At 73.6% G+C, this 21424-nt stretch overlaps 17 non-coding genes across 17 annotated transcripts; all 17 read right to left on the reverse strand.

Annotated features, from left to right (window-relative positions):
- Positions 1 to 612: 612 nt before the first annotated feature.
- On the reverse strand, positions 613 to 731 carry LOC131493850 (5S ribosomal RNA). Its single transcript, XR_009252930.1, has one exon. It is a non-coding gene; the product is annotated as a 5S ribosomal RNA (ribosomal RNA).
- Positions 732 to 1854: 1123 nt separating this feature from the next.
- On the reverse strand, positions 1855 to 1973 carry LOC131493851 (5S ribosomal RNA). The gene has a single exon (XR_009252931.1). It is a non-coding gene; the product is annotated as a 5S ribosomal RNA (ribosomal RNA).
- A 1131-nt stretch (positions 1974 to 3104) lies between these two features.
- LOC131493853 (5S ribosomal RNA) lies at positions 3105 to 3223 on the reverse strand. The gene has a single exon (XR_009252933.1). It is a non-coding gene; the product is annotated as a 5S ribosomal RNA (ribosomal RNA).
- Positions 3224 to 4360: 1137 nt separating this feature from the next.
- Positions 4361 to 4479, reverse strand: LOC131493854 (5S ribosomal RNA). Its single transcript, XR_009252934.1, has one exon. It is a non-coding gene; the product is annotated as a 5S ribosomal RNA (ribosomal RNA).
- A 1131-nt stretch (positions 4480 to 5610) lies between these two features.
- Positions 5611 to 5729, reverse strand: LOC131493855 (5S ribosomal RNA). The gene has a single exon (XR_009252935.1). It is a non-coding gene; the product is annotated as a 5S ribosomal RNA (ribosomal RNA).
- A 1132-nt stretch (positions 5730 to 6861) lies between these two features.
- Positions 6862 to 6980, reverse strand: LOC131493856 (5S ribosomal RNA). The gene has a single exon (XR_009252936.1). It is a non-coding gene; the product is annotated as a 5S ribosomal RNA (ribosomal RNA).
- A 1131-nt stretch (positions 6981 to 8111) lies between these two features.
- On the reverse strand, positions 8112 to 8230 carry LOC131493857 (5S ribosomal RNA). Its single transcript, XR_009252937.1, has one exon. It is a non-coding gene; the product is annotated as a 5S ribosomal RNA (ribosomal RNA).
- A 1132-nt stretch (positions 8231 to 9362) lies between these two features.
- LOC131493858 (5S ribosomal RNA) lies at positions 9363 to 9481 on the reverse strand. Its single transcript, XR_009252938.1, has one exon. It is a non-coding gene; the product is annotated as a 5S ribosomal RNA (ribosomal RNA).
- A 1125-nt stretch (positions 9482 to 10606) lies between these two features.
- On the reverse strand, positions 10607 to 10725 carry LOC131493859 (5S ribosomal RNA). The gene has a single exon (XR_009252939.1). It is a non-coding gene; the product is annotated as a 5S ribosomal RNA (ribosomal RNA).
- A 1120-nt stretch (positions 10726 to 11845) lies between these two features.
- LOC131493860 (5S ribosomal RNA) lies at positions 11846 to 11964 on the reverse strand. The gene has a single exon (XR_009252940.1). It is a non-coding gene; the product is annotated as a 5S ribosomal RNA (ribosomal RNA).
- A 1135-nt stretch (positions 11965 to 13099) lies between these two features.
- LOC131493861 (5S ribosomal RNA) lies at positions 13100 to 13218 on the reverse strand. The gene has a single exon (XR_009252941.1). It is a non-coding gene; the product is annotated as a 5S ribosomal RNA (ribosomal RNA).
- A 1131-nt stretch (positions 13219 to 14349) lies between these two features.
- LOC131493863 (5S ribosomal RNA) lies at positions 14350 to 14468 on the reverse strand. The gene has a single exon (XR_009252942.1). It is a non-coding gene; the product is annotated as a 5S ribosomal RNA (ribosomal RNA).
- Positions 14469 to 15603: 1135 nt separating this feature from the next.
- LOC131493865 (5S ribosomal RNA) lies at positions 15604 to 15722 on the reverse strand. Its single transcript, XR_009252944.1, has one exon. It is a non-coding gene; the product is annotated as a 5S ribosomal RNA (ribosomal RNA).
- A 1131-nt stretch (positions 15723 to 16853) lies between these two features.
- Positions 16854 to 16972, reverse strand: LOC131493866 (5S ribosomal RNA). Its single transcript, XR_009252945.1, has one exon. It is a non-coding gene; the product is annotated as a 5S ribosomal RNA (ribosomal RNA).
- A 1109-nt stretch (positions 16973 to 18081) lies between these two features.
- On the reverse strand, positions 18082 to 18200 carry LOC131493867 (5S ribosomal RNA). Its single transcript, XR_009252946.1, has one exon. It is a non-coding gene; the product is annotated as a 5S ribosomal RNA (ribosomal RNA).
- A 1131-nt stretch (positions 18201 to 19331) lies between these two features.
- Positions 19332 to 19450, reverse strand: LOC131493868 (5S ribosomal RNA). Its single transcript, XR_009252947.1, has one exon. It is a non-coding gene; the product is annotated as a 5S ribosomal RNA (ribosomal RNA).
- A 1132-nt stretch (positions 19451 to 20582) lies between these two features.
- On the reverse strand, positions 20583 to 20701 carry LOC131493869 (5S ribosomal RNA). The gene has a single exon (XR_009252948.1). It is a non-coding gene; the product is annotated as a 5S ribosomal RNA (ribosomal RNA).
- Positions 20702 to 21424: the final 723 nt, after the last annotated feature.

Genomic DNA, 21424 nt, shown 5'->3' on the forward strand with positions numbered 1-21424 from the left:
CGGGGCCTCGCGAAATGCCAGGGACCCTGCCTGGGGATGAGGGCTCGAGGGAGGGGAGAGGTCCAGGACCCAGGGAGCCCAGGCGTGTGGCGGAGTGGGAGTCTGGGGTCTCGCGGCCCCGCCCGCCCGCTCCTGGTTCTCGCATCCACCCACCCAGCCCCCACCCTCCAGTCCCCGGGCGCCAGCCTCCGGTCCCGCCCTCACCGCACACCCCCCCACCCCTCCGTGCGGGTGCGGGTGCCGGTGTGGGTGGTGTCTCAGGAAAGGTGCAAAGCTGGGACGTGGCTTCCAGCCGGTGCAGTGGGATCTGGCCGGGTGCGGGGAGCGGGGAGCGGGGAGCGTGCCCCTCGTGAAGTGCCGGGTGGGGGGGGAGGGGGGGGGTTGTGTGCGGGCTTGGGGTGCGTGGCGGGGCGGGGCGGGGCGGGGCCGGGCCAGGCCAGGCCAGGCTGCTTTGCTGGCCCGGGAGGGGCAGAGGGATCCGTGGCTGGGATGTGTTTGGCCCCAGCAGCCGCGCTCCCTGGGGAGAGAGGGACCCAGGGAGGGAGGGGGGAGGGGCGGCGGGCGCCAAAGGAGAGGTCAAGGAGGCCAAAGGCCAAAGGCCAAAAGCGAAAAAGCCTACAGCACCCGGTATTCCCAGGCGGTCTCCCATCCAAGTACTAACCAGGCCCGACCCTGCTTAGCTTCCGAGATCAGACGAGATCGGGCGCGTTCAGGGTGGTATGGCCGTAGACGCGGGCGGCTGGCGCTGGGCGCCTCAAGAGCCTGCTCCACGCGTCCCCAGCCCAGCGGGTGCGGCGCTTCACCCGTGCACGCGCCTGCCTGCCTGCCTGCCTGCCTGCCGCCGCCCTCCGCCGCGGGCCCCGGGCGGGTGGCGGAGGCCGCGCAAGAGGACCCTGGCAAGGCGCTGAGGCGCAAGCCCCGGCGTTCTCCGATCCCGGGACTCTTGCAGGCCGCTCCCGGCTTGGCCCCACGCCCGCCTCCGCTTCCATCCGGCACCGCACCGGACCGCACGTCACCGCACCAGGTCGGGCTACTCACTGGCAAGAGGGTGGAAGCGAGCGTGGGGCATCCGGCCGGCCGTGCCTTCCGGGGCCCGCCCCGCCGGGGTGTCGGCGCCTCCTCCCCAGCCCCAGGGCGAGCGCAGCCAGCCACCCGGCCTTCTCCTCCCGTCTGCCCCACCTGGTGCATACCCACCCCGGAGGCGCCAGCGCCCCCAGTGAACATCAACAGCCCGAGCCCGCTGCCCTAGCGGGGCCTCGCGAAATGCCAGGGACCCTGCCTGGGGATGAGGGCTCGAGGGAGGGGAGAGGTCCAGGACCCAGGGAGCCCAGGCGTGTGGCGGAGTGGGAGTCTGGGGTCTCGCGGCCCCGCCCGCCCGCTCCTGGTTCTCGCATCCACCCACCCAGCCCCCACCCTCCAGTCCCCGGGCGCCAGCCTCCGGTCCCGCCCTCACCGCACACCCCCCCCACCCCTCCGTGCGGGTGCGGGTGCCGGTGTGGGTGGTGTCTCAGGAAAGGTGCAAAGCTGGGACGTGGCTTCCAGCCGGTGCAGTGGGATCTGGCCGGGTGCGGGGAGCGGGGAGCGTGCCCCTCGTGAAGTGCCGGGTGGGGGGGGAGGGGGGGGTTGTGTGCGGGCTTGGGGTGCGTGGCGGGGCGGGGCGGGGCGGGGCCGGGCCAGGCCAGGCCAGGCTGCTTTGCTGGCCCGGGAGGGGCAGAGGGATCCGTGGCTGGGATGTGTTTGGCCCCAGCAGCCGCGCTCCCTGGGGAGAGAGGGACCCAGGGAGGGAGGGGGGAGGGGCGGCGGGCGCCAAAGGAGAGGTCAAGGAGGCCAAAGGCCAAAGGCCAAAAGCGAAAAAGCCTACAGCACCCGGTATTCCCAGGCGGTCTCCCATCCAAGTACTAACCAGGCCCGACCCTGCTTAGCTTCCGAGATCAGACGAGATCGGGCGCGTTCAGGGTGGTATGGCCGTAGACGTGGGCGGCTGGCGCTGGGCGCCTCAAGAGCCTGCTCCACGCGTCCCCAGCCCAGCGGGTGCGGCGCTTCACCCGTGCACGCACCTGCCTGCCTGCCTGCCTGCCTGCCGCCGCCCTCCGCCGCGGGCCCCGGGCGGGTGGCGGAGGCCGCGCAAGAGGACCCTGGCAAGGCGCTGAGGCGCAAGCCCCGGCGTTCTCCGATCCCGGGACTCTTGCAGGCCGCTCCCGGCTTGGCCCCACGCCCGCCTCCGCTTCCATCCGGCACCGCACCGGACCGCACGTCACCGCACCAGGTCGGGCTACTCACTGGCAAGAGGGTGGAAGCGAGCGTGGGGCATCCGGCCGGCCGTGCCTTCCGGGGCCCGCCCCGCCGGGGTGTCGGCGCCTCCTCCCCAGCCCCAGGGCGAGCGCAGCCAGCCACCCGGCCTTCTCCTCCCGTCTGCCCCACCTGGTGCATACCCACCCCGGAGGCGCCAGCGCCCCCAGTGAACATCAACAGCCCGAGCCCGCTGCCCTAGCGGGGCCTCGCGAAATGCCAGGGACCCTGCCTGGGGATGAGGGCTCGAGGGAGGGGAGAGGTCCAGGACCCAGGGAGCCCAGGCGTGTGGCGGAGTGGGAGTCTGGGGTCTCGCGGCCCCGCCCGCCCGCTCCTGGTTCTCGCATCCACCCACCCAGCCCCCACCCTCCAGTCCCCGGGCGCCAGCCTCCGGTCCCGCCCTCACCGCACACCCCCCCACCCCTCCGTGCGGGTGCGGGTGCCGGTGTGGGTGGTGTCTCAGGAAAGGTGCAAAGCTGGGACGTGGCTTCCAGCCGGTGCAGTGGGATCTGGCCGGGTGCGGGGAGCGGGGAGCGGGGAGCGTGCCCCTCGTGAAGTGCCGGGTGGGGGGGGAGGGGGGGGGTTGTGTGCGGGCTTGGGGTGCGTGGCGGGGCGGGGCGGGGCGGGGCCGGGCCAGGCCAGGCCAGGCTGCTTTGCTGGCCCGGGAGGGGCAGAGGGATCCGTGGCTGGGATGTGTTTGGCCCCAGCAGCCGCGCTCCCTGGGGAGAGAGGGACCCAGGGAGGGAGGGGGGGAGGGGCGGCGGGCGCCAAAGGAGAGGTCAAGGAGGCCAAAGGCCAAAGGCCAAAAGCGAAAAAGCCTACAGCACCCGGTATTCCCAGGCGGTCTCCCATCCAAGTACTAACCAGGCCCGACCCTGCTTAGCTTCCGAGATCAGACGAGATCGGGCGCGTTCAGGGTGGTATGGCCGTAGACGCGGGCGGCTGGCGCTGGGCGCCTCAAGAGCCTGCTCCACGCGTCCCCAGCCCAGCGGGTGCGGCGCTTCACCCGTGCACGCGCCTGCCTGCCTGCCTGCCTGCCTGCCGCCGCCCTCCGCCGCGGGCCCCGGGCGGGTGGCGGAGGCCGCGCAAGAGGACCCTGGCAAGGCGCTGAGGCGCAAGCCCCGGCGTTCTCCGATCCCGGGACTCTTGCAGGCCGCTCCCGGCTTGGCCCCACGCCCGCCTCCGCTTCCATCCGGCACCGCACCGGACCGCACGTCACCGCACCAGGTCGGGCTACTCACTGGCAAGAGGGTGGAAGCGAGCGTGGGGCATCCGGCCGGCCGTGCCTTCCGGGGCCCGCCCCGCCGGGGTGTCGGCGCCTCCTCCCCAGCCCCAGGGCGAGCGCAGCCAGCCACCCGGCCTTCTCCTCCCGTCTGCCCCACCTGGTGCATACCCACCCCGGAGGCGCCAGCGCCCCCAGTGAACATCAACAGCCCGAGCCCGCTGCCCTAGCGGGGCCTCGCGAAATGCCAGGGACCCTGCCTGGGGATGAGGGCTCGAGGGAGGGGAGAGGTCCAGGACCCAGGGAGCCCAGACGTGTGGCGGAGTGGGAGTCTGGGGTCTCGCGGCCCCGCCCGCCCGCTCCTGGTTCTCGCATCCACCCACCCAGCCCCCACCCTCCAGTCCCCGGGCGCCAGCCTCCGGTCCCGCCCTCACCGCACACCCCCCCCACCCCTCCGTGCGGGTGCGGGTGCCGGTGTGGGTGGTGTCTCAGGAAAGGTGCAAAGCTGGGACGTGGCTTCCAGCCGGTGCAGTGGGATCTGGCCGGGTGCGGGGAGCGGGGAGCGGGGAGCGTGCCCCTCGTGAAGTGCCGGGTGGGGGGGGAGGGGGGGGGTTGTGTGCGGGCTTGGGGTGCGTGGCGGGGCGGGGCGGGGCGGGGCGGGGCCGGGCCAGGCCAGGCCAGGCTGCTTTGCTGGCCCGGGAGGGGCAGAGGGATCCGTGGCTGGGATGTGTTTGGCCCCAGCAGCCGCGCTCCCTGGGGAGAGAGGGACCCAGGGAGGGAGGGGGGGAGGGGCGGCGGGCGCCAAAGGAGAGGTCAAGGAGGCCAAAGGCCAAAGGCCAAAAGCGAAAAAGCCTACAGCACCCGGTATTCCCAGGCGGTCTCCCATCCAAGTACTAACCAGGCCCGACCCTGCTTAGCTTCCGAGATCAGACGAGATCGGGCGCGTTCAGGGTGGTATGGCCGTAGACGCGGGCGGCTGGCGCTGGGCGCCTCAAGAGCCTGCTCCACGCGTCCCCAGCCCAGCGGGTGCGGCGCTTCACCCGTGCACGCGCCTGCCTGCCTGCCTGCCTGCCTGCCGCCGCCCTCCGCCGCGGGCCCCGGGCGGGTGGCGGAGGCCGCGCAAGAGGACCCTGGCAAGGCGCTGAGGCGCAAGCCCCGGCGTTCTCCGATCCCGGGACTCTTGCAGGCCGCTCCCGGCTTGGCCCCACGCCCGCCTCCGCTTCCATCCGGCACCGCACCGGACCGCACGTCACCGCACCAGGTCGGGCTACTCACTGGCAAGAGGGTGGAAGCGAGCGTGGGGCATCCGGCCGGCCGTGCCTTCCGGGGCCCGCCCCGCCGGGGTGTCGGCGCCTCCTCCCCAGCCCCAGGGCGAGCGCAGCCAGCCACCCGGCCTTCTCCTCCCGTCTGCCCCACCTGGTGCATACCCACCCCGGAGGCGCCAGCGCCCCCAGTGAACATCAACAGCCCGAGCCCGCTGCCCTAGCGGGGCCTCGCGAAATGCCAGGGACCCTGCCTGGGGATGAGGGCTCGAGGGAGGGGAGAGGTCCAGGACCCAGGGAGCCCAGGCGTGTGGCGGAGTGGGAGTCTGGGGTCTCGCGGCCCCGCCCGCCCGCTCCTGGTTCTCGCATCCACCCACCCAGCCCCCACCCTCCAGTCCCCGGGCGCCAGCCTCCGGTCCCGCCCTCACCGCACACCCCCCCCACCCCTCCGTGCGGGTGCGGGTGCCGGTGTGGGTGGTGTCTCAGGAAAGGTGCAAAGCTGGGACGTGGCTTCCAGCCGGTGCAGTGGGATCTGGCCGGGTGCGGGGAGCGGGGAGCGGGGAGCGTGCCCCTCGTGAAGTGCCGGGTGGGGGGGGAGGGGGGGGTTGTGTGCGGGCTTGGGGTGCGTGGCGGGGCGGGGCGGGGCGGGGCCGGGCCAGGCCAGGCCAGGCTGCTTTGCTGGCCCGGGAGGGGCAGAGGGATCCGTGGCTGGGATGTGTTTGGCCCCAGCAGCCGCGCTCCCTGGGGAGAGAGGGACCCAGGGAGGGAGGGGGGGAGGGGCGGCGGGCGCCAAAGGAGAGGTCAAGGAGGCCAAAGGCCAAAGGCCAAAAGCGAAAAAGCCTACAGCACCCGGTATTCCCAGGCGGTCTCCCATCCAAGTACTAACCAGGCCCGACCCTGCTTAGCTTCCGAGATCAGACGAGATCGGGCGCGTTCAGGGTGGTATGGCCGTAGACGCGGGCGGCTGGCGCTGGGCGCCTCAAGAGCCTGCTCCACGCGTCCCCAGCCCAGCGGGTGCGGCGCTTCACCCGTGCACGCGCCTGCCTGCCTGCCTGCCTGCCTGCCGCCGCCCTCCGCCGCGGGCCCCGGGCGGGTGGCGGAGGCCGCGCAAGAGGACCCTGGCAAGGCGCTGAGGCGCAAGCCCCGGCGTTCTCCGATCCCGGGACTCTTGCAGGCCGCTCCCGGCTTGGCCCCACGCCCGCCTCCGCTTCCATCCGGCACCGCACCGGACCGCACGTCACCGCACCAGGTCGGGCTACTCACTGGCAAGAGGGTGGAAGCGAGCGTGGGGCATCCGGCCGGCCGTGCCTTCCGGGGCCCGCCCCGCCGGGGTGTCGGCGCCTCCTCCCCAGCCCCAGGGCGAGCGCAGCCAGCCACCCGGCCTTCTCCTCCCGTCTGCCCCACCTGGTGCATACCCACCCCGGAGGCGCCAGCGCCCCCAGTGAACATCAACAGCCCGAGCCCGCTGCCCTAGCGGGGCCTCGCGAAATGCCAGGGACCCTGCCTGGGGATGAGGGCTCGAGGGAGGGGAGAGGTCCAGGACCCAGGGAGCCCAGGCGTGTGGCGGAGTGGGAGTCTGGGGTCTCGCGGCCCCGCCCGCCCGCTCCTGGTTCTCGCATCCACCCACCCAGCCCCCACCCTCCAGTCCCCGGGCGCCAGCCTCCGGTCCCGCCCTCACCGCACACCCCCCCCACCCCTCCGTGCGGGTGCGGGTGCCGGTGTGGGTGGTGTCTCAGGAAAGGTGCAAAGCTGGGACGTGGCTTCCAGCCGGTGCAGTGGGATCTGGCCGGGTGCGGGGAGCGGAGAGCGGGGAGCGTGCCCCTCGTGAAGTGCCGGGTGGGGGGGGAGGGGGGGGGTTGTGTGCGGGCTTGGGGTGCGTGGCGGGGTGGGGCGGGGCGGGGCCGGGCCAGGCCAGGCCAGGCTGCTTTGCTGGCCCGGGAGGGGCAGAGGGATCCGTGGCTGGGATGTGTTTGGCCCCAGCAGCCGCGCTCCCTGGGGAGAGAGGGACCCAGGGAGGGAGGGGGGGAGGGGCGGCGGGCGCCAAAGGAGAGGTCAAGGAGGCCAAAGGCCAAAGGCCAAAAGCGAAAAAGCCTACAGCACCCGGTATTCCCAGGCGGTCTCCCATCCAAGTACTAACCAGGCCCGACCCTGCTTAGCTTCCGAGATCAGACGAGATCGGGCGCGTTCAGGGTGGTATGGCCGTAGACGCGGGCGGCTGGCGCTGGGCGCCTCAAGAGCCTGCTCCACGCGTCCCCAGCCCAGCGGGTGCGGCGCTTCACCCGTGCACGCGCCTGCCTGCCTGCCTGCCTGCCTGCCGCCGCCCTCCGCCGCGGGCCCCGGGCGGGTGGCGGAGGCCGCGCAAGAGGACCCTGGCAAGGCGCTGAGGCGCAAGCCCCGGCGTTCTCCGATCCCGGGACTCTTGCAGGCCGCTCCCGGCTTGGCCCCACGCCCGCCTCCGCTTCCATCCGGCACCGCACCGGACCGCACGTCACCGCACCAGGTCGGGCTACTCACTGGCAAGAGGGTGGAAGCGAGCGTGGGGCATCCGGCCGGCCGTGCCTTCCGGGGCCCGCCCCGCCGGGGTGTCGGCGCCTCCTCCCCAGCCCCAGGGCGAGCGCAGCCAGCCACCCGGCCTTCTCCTCCCGTCTGCCCCACCTGGTGCATACCCACCCCGGAGGCGCCAGCGCCCCCAGTGAACATCAACAGCCCGAGCCCGCTGCCCTAGCGGGGCCTCGCGAAATGCCAGGGACCCTGCCTGGGGATGAGGGCTCGAGGGAGGGGAGAGGTCCAGGACCCAGGGAGCCCAGGCGTGTGGCGGAGTGGGAGTCTGGGGTCTCGCGGCCCCGCCCGCCCGCTCCTGGTTCTCGCATCCACCCACCCAGCCCCCACCCTCCAGTCCCCGGGCGCCAGCCTCCGGTCCCGCCCTCACCGCACACCCCCCCCACCCCTCCGTGCGGGTGCGGGTGCCGGTGTGGGTGGTGTCTCAGGAAAGGTGCAAAGCTGGGACGTGGCTTCCAGCCGGTGCAGTGGGATCTGGCCGGGTGCGGGGAGCGGGGAGCGGGGAGCGTGCCCCTCGTGAAGTGCCGGGTGGGGGGGGAGGGGGGGGTTGTGTGCGGGCTTGGGGTGCGTGGCGGGGCGGGGCGGGGCGGGGCCGGGCCAGGCCAGGCCAGGCTGCTTTGCTGGCCCGGGAGGGGCAGAGGGATCCGTGGCTGGGATGTGTTTGGCCCCAGCAGCCGCGCTCCCTGGGGAGAGAGGGACCCAGGGAGGGAGGGGGGGAGGGGCGGCGGGCGCCAAAGGAGAGGTCAAGGAGGCCAAAGGCCAAAGGCCAAAAGCGAAAAAGCCTACAGCACCCGGTATTCCCAGGCGGTCTCCCATCCAAGTACTAACCAGGCCCGACCCTGCTTAGCTTCCGAGATCAGACGAGATCGGGCGCGTTCAGGGTGGTATGGCCGTAGACGCGGGCGGCTGGCGCTGGGCGCCTCAAGAGCCTGCTCCACGCGTCCCCAGCCCAGCGGGTGCGGCGCTTCACCCGTGCACGCGCCTGCCTGCCTGCCTGCCTGCCTGCCGCCGCCCTCCGCCGCGGGCCCCGGGCGGGTGGCGGAGGCCGCGCAAGAGGACCCTGGCAAGGCGCTGAGGCGCAAGCCCCGGCGTTCTCCGATCCCGGGACTCTTGCAGGCCGCTCCCGGCTTGGCCCCACGCCCGCCTCCGCTTCCATCCGGCACCGCACCGGACCGCACGTCACCGCACCAGGTCGGGCTACTCACTGGCAAGAGGGTGGAAGCGAGCGTGGGGCATCCGGCCGGCCGTGCCTTCCGGGGCCCGCCCCGCCGGGGTGTCGGCGCCTCCTCCCCAGCCCCAGGGCGAGCGCAGCCAGCCACCCGGCCTTCTCCTCCCGTCTGCCCCACCTGGTGCATACCCACCCCGGAGGCGCCAGCGCCCCCAGTGAACATCAACAGCCCGAGCCCGCTGCCCTAGCGGGGCCTCGCGAAATGCCAGGGACCCTGCCTGGGGATGAGGGCTCGAGGGAGGGGAGAGGTCCAGGACCCAGGGAGCCCAGGCGTGTGGCGGAGTGGGAGTCTGGGGTCTCGCGGCCCCGCCCGCCCGCTCCTGGTTCTCGCATCCACCCACCCAGCCCCCACCCTCCAGTCCCCGGGCGCCAGCCTCCGGTCCCGCCCTCACCGCACACCCCCCCCACCCCTCCGTGCGGGTGCGGGTGCCGGTGTGGGTGGTGTCTCAGGAAAGGTGCAAAGCTGGGACGTGGCTTCCAGCCGGTGCAGTGGGATCTGGCCGGGTGCGGGGAGCGGGGAGCGGGGAGCGTGCCCCTCGTGAAGTGCCGGGTGGGGGGGGAGGGGGGGGGTTGTGTGCGGGCTTGGGGTGCGTGGCGGGGTGGGGCGGGGCGGGGCCGGGCCAGGCCAGGCCAGGCTGCTTTGCTGGCCCGGGAGGGGCAGAGGGATCCGTGGCTGGGATGTGTTTGGCCCCAGCAGCCGCGCTCCCTGGGGAGAGAGGGACCCAGGGAGGGAGGGGGGGAGGGGCGGCGGGCGCCAAAGGAGAGGTCAAGGAGGCCAAAGGCCAAAGGCCAAAAGCGAAAAAGCCTACAGCACCCGGTATTCCCAGGCGGTCTCCCATCCAAGTACTAACCAGGCCCGACCCTGCTTAGCTTCCGAGATCAGACGAGATCGGGCGCGTTCAGGGTGGTATGGCCGTAGACGCGGGCGGCTGGCGCTGGGCGCCTCAAGAGCCTGCTCCACGCGTCCCCAGCCCAGCGGGTGCGGCGCTTCACCCGTGCACGCGCCTGCCTGCCTGCCTGCCTGCCTGCCGCCGCCCTCCGCCGCGGGCCCCGGGCGGGTGGCGGAGGCCGCGCAAGAGGACCCTGGCAAGGCGCTGAGGCGCAAGCCCCGGCGTTCTCCGATCCCGGGACTCTTGCAGGCCGCTCCCGGCTTGGCCCCACGCCCGCCTCCGCTTCCATCCGGCACCGCACCGGACCGCACGTCACCGCACCAGGTCGGGCTACTCACTGGCAAGAGGGTGGAAGCGAGCGTGGGGCATCCGGCCGGCCGTGCCTTCCGGGGCCCGCCCCGCCGGGGTGTCGGCGCCTCCTCCCCAGCCCCAGGGCGAGCGCAGCCAGCCACCCGGCCTTCTCCTCCCGTCTGCCCCACCTGGTGCATACCCACCCCGGAGGCGCCAGCGCCCCCAGTGAACATCAACAGCCCGAGCCCGCTGCCCTAGCGGGGCCTCGCGAAATGCCAGGGACCCTGCCTGGGGATGAGGGCTCGAGGGAGGGGAGAGGTCCAGGACCCAGGGAGCCCAGGCGTGTGGCGGAGTGGGAGTCTGGGGTCTCGCGGCCCCGCCCGCCCGCTCCTGGTTCTCGCATCCACCCACCCAGCCCCCACCCTCCAGTCCCCGGGCGCCAGCCTCCGGTCCCGCCCTCACCGCACACCCCCCCCACCCCTCCGTGCGGGTGCGGGTGCCGGTGTGGGTGGTGTCTCAGGAAAGGTGCAAAGCTGGGACGTGGCTTCCAGCCGGTGCAGTGGGATCTGGCCGGGTGCGGGGAGCGGGGAGCGTGCCCCTCGTGAAGTGCCGGGTGGGGGGGGAGCGGGGGGGTTGTGTGCGGGCTTGGGGTGCGTGGCGGGGCGGGGCGGGGCGGGGCCGGGCCAGGCCAGGCCAGGCTGCTTTGCTGGCCCGGGAGGGGCAGAGGGATCCGTGGCTGGGATGTGTTTGGCCCCAGCAGCCGCGCTCCCTGGGGAGAGAGGGACCCAGGGAGGGAGGGGGGGAGGGGCGGCGGGCGCCAAAGGAGAGGTCAAGGAGGCCAAAGGCCAAAGGCCAAAAGCGAAAAAGCCTACAGCACCCGGTATTCCCAGGCGGTCTCCCATCCAAGTACTAACCAGGCCCGACCCTGCTTAGCTTCCGAGATCAGACGAGATCGGGCGCGTTCAGGGTGGTATGGCCGTAGACGCGGGCGGCTGGCGCTGGGCGCCTCAAGAGCCTGCTCCACGCGTCCCCAGCCCAGCGGGTGCGGCGCTTCACCCGTGCACGCGCCTGCCTGCCTGCCTGCCTGCCGCCGCCCTCCGCCGCGGGCCCCGGGCGGGTGGCGGAGGCCGCGCAAGAGGACCCTGGCAAGGCGCTGAGGCGCAAGCCCCGGCGTTCTCCGATCCCGGGACTCTTGCAGGCCGCTCCCGGCTTGGCCCCACGCCCGCCTCCGCTTCCATCCGGCACCGCACCGGACCGCACGTCACCGCACCAGGTCGGGCTACTCACTGGCAAGAGGGTGGAAGCGAGCGTGGGGCATCCGGCCGGCCGTGCCTTCCGGGGCCCGCCCCGCCGGGGTGTCGGCGCCTCCTCCCCAGCCCCAGGGCGAGCGCAGCCAGCCACCCGGCCTTCTCCTCCCGTCTGCCCCACCTGGTGCATACCCACCCCGGAGGCGCCAGCGCCCCCAGTGAACATCAACAGCCCGAGCCCGCTGCCCTAGCGGGGCCTCGCGAAATGCCAGGGACCCTGCCTGGGGATGAGGGCTCGAGGGAGGGGAGAGGTCCAGGACCCAGGGAGCCCAGGCGTGTGGCGGAGTGGGAGTCTGGGGTCTCGCGGCCCCGCCCGCCCGCTCCTGGTTCTCGCATCCACCCACCCAGCCCCCACCCTCCAGTCCCCGGGCGCCAGCCTCCGGTCCCGCCCTCACCGCACACCCCCCCCACCCCTCCGTGCGGGTGCGGGTGCCGGTGTGGGTGGTGTCTCAGGAAAGGTGCAAAGCTGGGACGTGGCTTCCAGCCGGTGCAGTGGGATCTGGCCGGGTGCGGGGAGCGGGGAGCGTGCCCCTCGTGAAGTGCCGGGTGGGGGGGGAGGGGGGGGGTTGTGTGCGGGCTTGGGGTGCGTGGCGGGGCGGGGCGGGGCGGGGCCGGGCCAGGCCAGGCCAGGCTGCTTTGCTGGCCCGGGAGGGGCAGAGGGATCCGTGGCTGGGATGTGTTTGGCCCCAGCAGCCGCGCTCCCTGGGGAGAGAGGGACCCAGGGAGGGAGGGGGGAGGGGCGGCGGGCGCCAAAGGAGAGGTCAAGGAGGCCAAAGGCCAAAGGCCAAAAGCGAAAAAGCCTACAGCACCCGGTATTCCCAGGCGGTCTCCCATCCAAGTACTAACCAGGCCCGACCCTGCTTAGCTTCCGAGATCAGACGAGATCGGGCGCGTTCAGGGTGGTATGGCCGTAGACGCGGGCGGCTGGCGCTGGGCGCCTCAAGAGCCTGCTCCACGCGTCCCCAGCCCAGCGGGTGCGGCGCTTCACCCGTGCACGCGCCTGCCTGCCTGCCTGCCTGCCTGCCGCCGCCCTCCGCCGCGGGCCCCGGGCGGGTGGCGGAGGCCGCGCAAGAGGACCCTGGCAAGGCGCTGAGGCGCAAGCCCCGGCGTTCTCCGATCCCGGGACTCTTGCAGGCCGCTCCCGGCTTGGCCCCACGCCCGCCTCCGCTTCCATCCGGCACCGCACCGGACCGCACGTCACCGCACCAGGTCGGGCTACTCACTGGCAAGAGGGTGGAAGCGAGCGTGGGGCATCCGGCCGGCCGTGCCTTCCGGGGCCCGCCCCGCCGGGGTGTCGGCGCCTCCTCCCCAGCCCCAGGGCGAGCGCAGCCAGCCACCCGGCCTTCTCCTCCCGTCTGCCCCACCTGGTGCATACCCACCCCGGAGGCGCCAGCGCCCCCAGTGAACATCAACAGCCCGAGCCCGCTGCCCTAGCGGGGCCTCGCGAAATGCCAGGGACCCTGCCTGGGGATGAGGGCTCGAGGGAGGGGAGAGGTCCAGGACCCAGGGAGCCCAGGCGTGTGGCGGAGTGGGAGTCTGGGGTCTCGCGGCCCCGCCCGCCCGCTCCTGGTTCTCGCATCCACCCACCCAGCCCCCACCCTCCAGTCCCCGGGCGCCAGCCTCCGGTCCCGCCCTCACCGCACACCCCCCCACCCCTCCGTGCGGGTGCGGGTGCCGGTGTGGGTGGTGTCTCAGGAAAGGTGCAAAGCTGGGACGTGGCTTCCAGCCGGTGCAGTGGGATCTGGCCGGGTGCGGGGAGCGGGGAGCGGGGAGCGTGCCCCTCGTGAAGTGCCGGGTGGGGGGGGAGGGGGGGGGTTGTGTGCGGGCTTGGGGTGCGTGGCGGGGCGGGGCGGGGCGGGGCGGGGCCGGGCCAGGCCAGGCCAGGCTGCTTTGCTGGCCCGGGAGGGGCAGAGGGATCCGTGGCTGGGATGTGTTTGGCCCCAGCAGCCGCGCTCCCTGGGGAGAGAGGGACCCAGGGAGGGAGGGGGGAGGGGCGGCGGGCGCCAAAGGAGAGGTCAAGGAGGCCAAAGGCCAAAGGCCAAAAGCGAAAAAGCCTACAGCACCCGGTATTCCCAGGCGGTCTCCCATCCAAGTACTAACCAGGCCCGACCCTGCTTAGCTTCCGAGATCAGACGAGATCGGGCGCGTTCAGGGTGGTATGGCCGTAGACGCGGGCGGCTGGCGCTGGGCGCCTCAAGAGCCTGCTCCACGCGTCCCCAGCCCAGCGGGTGCGGCGCTTCACCCGTGCACGCGCCTGCCTGCCTGCCTGCCTGCCTGCCGCCGCCCTCCGCCGCGGGCCCCGGGCGGGTGGCGGAGGCCGCGCAAGAGGACCCTGGCAAGGCGCTGAGGCGCAAGCCCCGGCGTTCTCCGATCCCGGGACTCTTGCAGGCCGCTCCCGGCTTGGCCCCACGCCCGCCTCCGCTTCCATCCGGCACCGCACCGGACCGCACGTCACCGCACCAGGTCGGGCTACTCACTGGCAAGAGGGTGGAAGCGAGCGTGGGGCATCCGGCCGGCCGTGCCTTCCGGGGCCCGCCCCGCCGGGGTGTCGGCGCCTCCTCCCCAGCCCCAGGGCGAGCGCAGCCAGCCACCCGGCCTTCTCCTCCCGTCTGCCCCACCTGGTGCATACCCACCCCGGAGGCGCCAGCGCCCCCAGTGAACATCAACAGCCCGAGCCCGCTGCCCTAGCGGGGCCTCGCGAAATGCCAGGGACCCTGCCTGGGGATGAGGGCTCGAGGGAGGGGAGAGGTCCAGGACCCAGGGAGCCCAGGCGTGTGGCGGAGTGGGAGTCTGGGGTCTCGCGGCCCCGCCCGCCCGCTCCTGGTTCTCGCATCCACCCACCCAGCCCCCACCCTCCAGTCCCCGGGCGCCAGCCTCCGGTCCCGCCCTCACCGCACACCCCCCCACCCCTCCGTGCGGGTGCGGGTGCCGGTGTGGGTGGTGTCTCAGGAAAGGTGCAAAGCTGGGACGTGGCTTCCAGCCGGTGCAGTGGGATCTGGCCGGGTGCGGGGAGCGGGGAGCGGGGAGCGTGCCCCTCGTGAAGTGCCGGGTGGGGGGGGAGGGGGGGGGTTGTGTGCGGGCTTGGGGTGCGTGGCGGGGCGGGGCGGGGCGGGGCCGGGCCAGGCCAGGCCAGGCTGCTTTGCTGGCCCGGGAGGGGCAGAGGGATCCGTGGCTGGGATGTGTTTGGCCCCAGCAGCCGCGCTCCCTGGGGAGAGAGGGACCCAGGGAGGGAGGGGGGGAGGGGCGGCGGGCGCCAAAGGAGAGGTCAAGGAGGCCAAAGGCCAAAGGCCAAAAGCGAAAAAGCCTACAGCACCCGGTATTCCCAGGCGGTCTCCCATCCAAGTACTAACCAGGCCCGACCCTGCTTAGCTTCCGAGATCAGACGAGATCGGGCGCGTTCAGGGTGGTATGGCCGTAGACGCGGGCGGCTGGCGCTGGGCGCCTCAAGAGCCTGCTCCACGCGTCCCCAGCCCAGCGGGTGCGGCGCTTCACCCGTGCACGCGCCTGCCTGCCTGCCTGCCTGCCTGCCGCCGCCCTCCGCCGCGGGCCCCGGGCGGGTGGCGGAGGCCGCGCAAGAGGACCCTGGCAAGGCGCTGAGGCGCAAGCCCCGGCGTTCTCCGATCCCGGGACTCTTGCAGGCCGCTCCCGGCTTGGCCCCACGCCCGCCTCCGCTTCCATCCGGCACCGCACCGGACCGCACGTCACCGCACCAGGTCGGGCTACTCACTGGCAAGAGGGTGGAAGCGAGCGTGGGGCATCCGGCCGGCCGTGCCTTCCGGGGCCCGCCCCGCCGGGGTGTCGGCGCCTCCTCCCCAGCCCCAGGGCGAGCGCAGCCAGCCACCCGGCCTTCTCCTCCCGTCTGCCCCACCTGGTGCATACCCACCCCGGAGGCGCCAGCGCCCCCAGTGAACATCAACAGCCCGAGCCCGCTGCCCTAGCGGGGCCTCGCGAAATGCCAGGGACCCTGCCTGGGGATGAGGGCTCGAGGGAGGGGAGAGGTCCAGGACCCAGGGAGCCCAGGCGTGTGGCGGAGTGGGAGTCTGGGGTCTCGCGGCCCCGCCCGCCCGCTCCTGGTTCTCGCATCCACCCACCCAGGCCCCACCCTCCAGTCCCCGGGCGCCAGCCTCCGGTCCCGCCCTCACCGCACACCCCCCCACCCCTCCGTGCGGGTGCGGGTGCCGGTGTGGGTGGTGTCTCAGGAAAGGTGCAAAGCTGGGACGTGGCTTCCAGCCGGTGCAGTGGGATCTGGCCGGGTGCGGGGAGCGGGGAGCGGGGAGCGTGCCCCTCGTGAAGTGCCGGGTGGGGGGGGAGGGGGGGGGTTGTGTGCGGGCTTGGGGTGCGTGGCGGGGCGGGGCGGGGCGGGGCGGGGCCGGGCCAGGCCAGGCCAGGCTGCTTTGCTGGCCCGGGAGGGGCAGAGGGATCCGTGGCTGGGATGTGTTTGGCCCCAGCAGCCGCGCTCCCTGGGGAGAGAGGGACCCAGGGAGGGAGGGGGGAGGGGCGGCGGGCGCCAAAGGAGAGGTCAAGGAGGCCAAAGGCCAAAGGCCAAAAGCGAAAAAGCCTACAGCACCCGGTATTCCCAGGCGGTCTCCCATCCAAGTACTAACCAGGCCCGACCCTGCTTAGCTTCCGAGATCAGACGAGATCGGGCGCGTTCAGGGTGGTATGGCCGTAGACGCGGGCGGCTGGCGCTGGGCGCCTCAAGAGCCTGCTCCACGCGTCCCCAGCCCAGCGGGTGCGGCGCTTCACGCGTGCACGCACCTGCCTGCCTGCCTGCCTGCCTGCCGCCGCCCTCCGCCGCGGGCCCCGGGCGGGTGGCGGAGGCCGCGCAAGAGGACCCTGGCAAGGCGCTGAGGCGCAAGCCCCGGCGTTCTCCGATCCCGGGACTCTTGCAGGCCGCTCCCGGCTTGGCCCCACGCCCGCCTCCGCTTCCATCCGGCACCGCACCGGACCGCACGTCACCGCACCAGGTCGGGCTACTCACTGGCAAGAGGGTGGAAGCGAGCGTGGGGCATCCGGCCGGCCGTGCCTTCCGGGGCCCGCCCCGCCGGGGTGTCGGCGCCTCCTCCCCAGCCCCAGGGCGAGCGCAGCCAGCCACCCGGCCTTCTCCTCCCGTCTGCCCCACCTGGTGCATACCCACCCCGGAGGCGCCAGCGCCCCCAGTGAACATCAACAGCCCGAGCCCGCTGCCCTAGCGGGGCCTCGCGAAATGCCAGGGACCCTGCCTGGGGATGAGGGCTCGAGGGAGGGGAGAGGTCCAGGACCCAGGGAGCCCAGGCGTGTGGCGGAGTGGGAGTCTGGGGTCTCGCGGCCCCGCCCGCCCGCTCCTGGTTCTCGCATCCACCCACCCAGCCCCCACCCTCCAGTCCCCGGGCGCCAGCCTCCGGTCCCGCCCTCACCGCACACCCCCCCACCCCTCCGTGCGGGTGCGGGTGCCGGTGTGGGTGGTGTCTCAGGAAAGGTGCAAAGCTGGGACGTGGCTTCCAGCCGGTGCAGTGGGATCTGGCCGGGTGCGGGGAGCGGGGAGCGGGGAGCGTGCCCCTCGTGAAGTGCCGGGTGGGGGGGGAGGGGGGGGGTTGTGTGCGGGCTTGGGGTGCGTGGCGGGGCGGGGCGGGGCGGGGCCGGGCCAGGCCAGGCCAGGCTGCTTTGCTGGCCCGGGAGGGGCAGAGGGATCCGTGGCTGGGATGTGTTTGGCCCCAGCAGCCGCGCTCCCTGGGGAGAGAGGGACCCAGGGAGGGAGGGGGGGAGGGGCGGCGGGCGCCAAAGGAGAGGTCAAGGAGGCCAAAGGCCAAAGGCCAAAAGCGAAAAAGCCTACAGCACCCGGTATTCCCAGGCGGTCTCCCATCCAAGTACTAACCAGGCCCGACCCTGCTTAGCTTCCGAGATCAGACGAGATCGGGCGCGTTCAGGGTGGTATGGCCGTAGACGCGGGCGGCTGGCGCTGGGCGCCTCAAGAGCCTGCTCCACGCGTCCCCAGCCCAGCGGGTGCGGCGCTTCACCCGTGCACGCGCCTGCCTGCCTGCCTGCCTGCCGCCGCCCTCCGCCGCGGGCCCCGGGCGGGTGGCGGAGGCCGCGCAAGAGGACCCTGGCAAGGCGCTGAGGCGCAAGCCCCGGCGTTCTCCGATCCCGGGACTCTTGCAGGCCGCTCCCGGCTTGGCCCCACGCCCGCCTCCGCTTCCATCCGGCACCGCACCGGACCGCACGTCACCGCACCAGGTCGGGCTACTCACTGGCAAGAGGGTGGAAGCGAGCGTGGGGCATCCGGCCGGCCGTGCCTTCCGGGGCCCGCCCCGCCGGGGTGTCGGCGCCTCCTCCCCAGCCCCAGGGCGAGCGCAGCCAGCCACCCGGCCTTCTCCTCCCGTCTGCCCCACCTGGTGCATACCCACCCCGGAGGCGCCAGCGCCCCCAGTGAACATCAACAGCCCGAGCCCGCTGCCCTAGCGGGGCCTCGCGAAATGCCAGGGACCCTGCCTGGGGATGAGGGCTCGAGGGAGGGGAGAGGTCCAGGACCCAGGGAGCCCAGGCGTGTGGCGGAGTGGGAGTCTGGGGTCTCGCGGCCCCGCCCGCCCGCTCCTGGTTCTCGCATCCACCCACCCAGCCCCCACCCTCCAGTCCCCGGGCGCCAGCCTCCGGTCCCGCCCTCACCGCACACCCCCCCCACCCCTCCGTGCGGGTGCGGGTGCCGGTGTGGGTGGTGTCTCAGGAAAGGTGCAAAGCTGGGACGTGGCTTCCAGCCGGTGCAGTGGGATCTGGCCGGGTGCGGGGAGCGGGAAGCGTGCCCCTCGTGAAGTGCCGGGTGGGGGGGGAGGGGGGGGGTTGTGTCGGGCTTGGGGTGCGTGGCGGGGCGGGGCCGGGCCAGGCCAGGCCAGGCTGCTTTGCTGGCCCGGGAGGGGCAGAGGGATCCGTGGCTGGGATGTGTTTGGCCCCAGCAGCCGCGCTCCCTGGGGAGAGAGGGACCCAGGGAGGGAGGGGGGAGGGGCGGCGGGCGCCAAAGGAGAGGTCAAGGAGGCCAAAGGCCAAAGGCCAAAAGCGAAAAAGCCTACAGCACCCGGTATTCCCAGGCGGTCTCCCATCCAAGTACTAACCAGGCCCGACCCTGCTTAGCTTCCGAGATCAGACGAGATCGGGCGCGTTCAGGGTGGTATGGCCGTAGACGCGGGCGGCTGGCGCTGGGCGCCTCAAGAGCCTGCTCCACGCGTCCCCAGCCCAGCGGGTGCGGCGCTTCACCCGTGCACGCACCTGCCTGCCTGCCTGCCTGCCTGCCGCCGCCCTCCGCCGCGGGCCCCGGGCGGGTGGCGGAGGCCGCGCAAGAGGACCCTGGCAAGGCGCTGAGGCGCAAGCCCCGGCGTTCTCCGATCCCGGGACTCTTGCAGGCCGCTCCCGGCTTGGCCCCACGCCCGCCTCCGCTTCCATCCGGCACCGCACCGGACCGCACGTCACCGCACCAGGTCGGGCTACTCACTGGCAAGAGGGTGGAAGCGAGCGTGGGGCATCCGGCCGGCCGTGCCTTCCGGGGCCCGCCCCGCCGGGGTGTCGGCGCCTCCTCCCCAGCCCCAGGGCGAGCGCAGCCAGCCACCCGGCCTTCTCCTCCCGTCTGCCCCACCTGGTGCATACCCACCCCGGAGGCGCCAGCGCCCCCAGTGAACATCAACAGCCCGAGCCCGCTGCCCTAGCGGGGCCTCGCGAAATGCCAGGGACCCTGCCTGGGGATGAGGGCTCGAGGGAGGGGAGAGGTCCAGGACCCAGGGAGCCCAGGCGTGTGGCGGAGTGGGAGTCTGGGGTCTCGCGGCCCCGCCCGCCCGCTCCTGGTTCTCGCATCCACCCACCCAGCCCCCACCCTCCAGTCCCCGGGCGCCAGCCTCCGGTCCCGCCCTCACCGCACACCCCCCCACCCCTCCGTGCGGGTGCGGGTGCCGGTGTGGGTGGTGTCTCAGGAAAGGTGCAAAGCTGGGACGTGGCTTCCAGCCGGTGCAGTGGGATCTGGCCGGGTGCGGGGAGCGGGGAGCGGGGAGCGTGCCCCTCGTGAAGTGCCGGGTGGGGGGGGAGGGGGGGGGTTGTGTGCGGGCTTGGGGTGCGTGGCGGGGCGGGGCGGGGCGGGGCCGGGCCAGGCCAGGCCAGGCTGCTTTGCTGGCCCGGGAGGGGCAGAGGGATCCGTGGCTGGGATGTGTTTGGCCCCAGCAGCCGCGCTCCCTGGGGAGAGAGGGACCCAGGGAGGGAGGGGGGGAGGGGCGGCGGGCGCCAAAGGAGAGGTCAAGGAGGCCAAAGGCCAAAGGCCAAAAGCGAAAAAGCCTACAGCACCCGGTATTCCCAGGCGGTCTCCCATCCAAGTACTAACCAGGCCCGACCCTGCTTAGCTTCCGAGATCAGACGAGATCGGGCGCGTTCAGGGTGGTATGGCCGTAGACGCGGGCGGCTGGCGCTGGGCGCCTCAAGAGCCTGCTCCACGCGTCCCCAGCCCAGCGGGTGCGGCGCTTCACCCGTGCACGCGCCTGCCTGCCTGCCTGCCTGCCTGCCGCCGCCCTCCGCCGCGGGCCCCGGGCGGGTGGCGGAGGCCGCGCAAGAGGACCCTGGCAAGGCGCTGAGGCGCAAGCCCCGGCGTTCTCCGATCCCGGGACTCTTGCAGGCCGCTCCCGGCTTGGCCCCACGCCCGCCTCCGCTTCCATCCGGCACCGCACCGGACCGCACGTCACCGCACCAGGTCGGGCTACTCACTGGCAAGAGGGTGGAAGCGAGCGTGGGGCATCCGGCCGGCCGTGCCTTCCGGGGCCCGCCCCGCCGGGGTGTCGGCGCCTCCTCCCCAGCCCCAGGGCGAGCGCAGCCAGCCACCCGGCCTTCTCCTCCCGTCTGCCCCACCTGGTGCATACCCACCCCGGAGGCGCCAGCGCCCCCAGTGAACATCAACAGCCCGAGCCCGCTGCCCTAGCGGGGCCTCGCGAAATGCCAGGGACCCTGCCTGGGGATGAGGGCTCGAGGGAGGGGAGAGGTCCAGGACCCAGGGAGCCCAGGCGTGTGGCGGAGTGGGAGTCTGGGGTCTCGCGGCCCCGCCCGCCCGCTCCTGGTTCTCGCATCCACCCACCCAGCCCCCACCCTCCAGTCCCCGGGCGCCAGCCTCCGGTCCCGCCCTCACCGCACACCCCCCCCACCCCTCCGTGCGGGTGCGGGTGCCGGTGTGGGTGGTGTCTCAGGAAAGGTGCAAAGCTGGGACGTGGCTTCCAGTCGGTGCAGTGGGATCTGGCCGGGTGCGGGGAGCGGGGAGCGGGGAGCGTGCCCCTCGTGAAGTGCCGGGTGGGGGGGGAGGGGGGGGGTTGTGTGCGGGCTTGGGGTGCGTGGCGGGGTGGGGCGGGGCGGGGCCGGGCCAGGCCAGGCCAGGCTGCTTTGCTGGCCCGGGAGGGGCAGAGGGATCCGTGGCTGGGATGTGTTTGGCCCCAGCAGCCGCGCTCCCTGGGGAGAGAGGGACCCAGGGAGGGAGGGGGGGAGGGGCGGCGGGCGCCAAAGGAGAGGTCAAGGAGGCCAAAGGCCAAAGGCCAAAAGCGAAAAAGCCTACAGCACCCGGTATTCCCAGGCGGTCTCCCATCCAAGTACTAACCAGGCCCGACCCTGCTTAGCTTCCGAGATCAGACGAGATCGGGCGCGTTCAGGGTGGTATGGCCGTAGACGCGGGCGGCTGGCGCTGGGCGCCTCAAGAGCCTGCTCCACGCGTCCCCAGCCCAGCGGGTGCGGCGCTTCACCCGTGCACGCGCCTGCCTGCCTGCCTGCCTGCCGCCGCCCTCCGCCGCGGGCCCCGGGCGGGTGGCGGAGGCCGCGCAAGAGGACCCTGGCAAGGCGCTGAGGCGCAAGCCCCGGCGTTCTCCGATCCCGGGACTCTTGCAGGCCGCTCCCGGCTTGGCCCCACGCCCGCCTCCGCTTCCATCCGGCACCGCACCGGACCGCACGTCACCGCACCAGGTCGGGCTACTCACTGGCAAGAGGGTGGAAGCGAGCGTGGGGCATCCGGCCGGCCGTGCCTTCCGGGGCCCGCCCCGCCGGGGTGTCGGCGCCTCCTCCCCAGCCCCAGGGCGAGCGCAGCCAGCCACCCGGCCTTCTCCTCCCGTCTGCCCCACCTGGTGCATACCCACCCCGGAGGCGCCAGCGCCCCCAGTGAACATCAACAGCCCGAGCCCGCTGCCCTAGCGGGGCCTCGCGAAATGCCAGGGACCCTGCCTGGGGATGAGGGCTCGAGGGAGGGGAGAGGTCCAGGACCCAGGGAGCCCAGGCGTGTGGCGGAGTGGGAGTCTGGGGTCTCGCGGCCCCGCCCGCCCGCTCCTGGTTCTCGCATCCACCCACCCAGCCCCCACCCTCCAGTCCCCGGGCGCCAGCCTCCGGTCCCGCCCTCACCGCAC

This window comes from Neofelis nebulosa, chromosome 13 (genome assembly GCF_028018385.1).
Source record: "Neofelis nebulosa isolate mNeoNeb1 chromosome 13, mNeoNeb1.pri, whole genome shotgun sequence".
Lineage (NCBI taxonomy): Eukaryota > Metazoa > Chordata > Mammalia > Carnivora > Felidae > Neofelis > Neofelis nebulosa.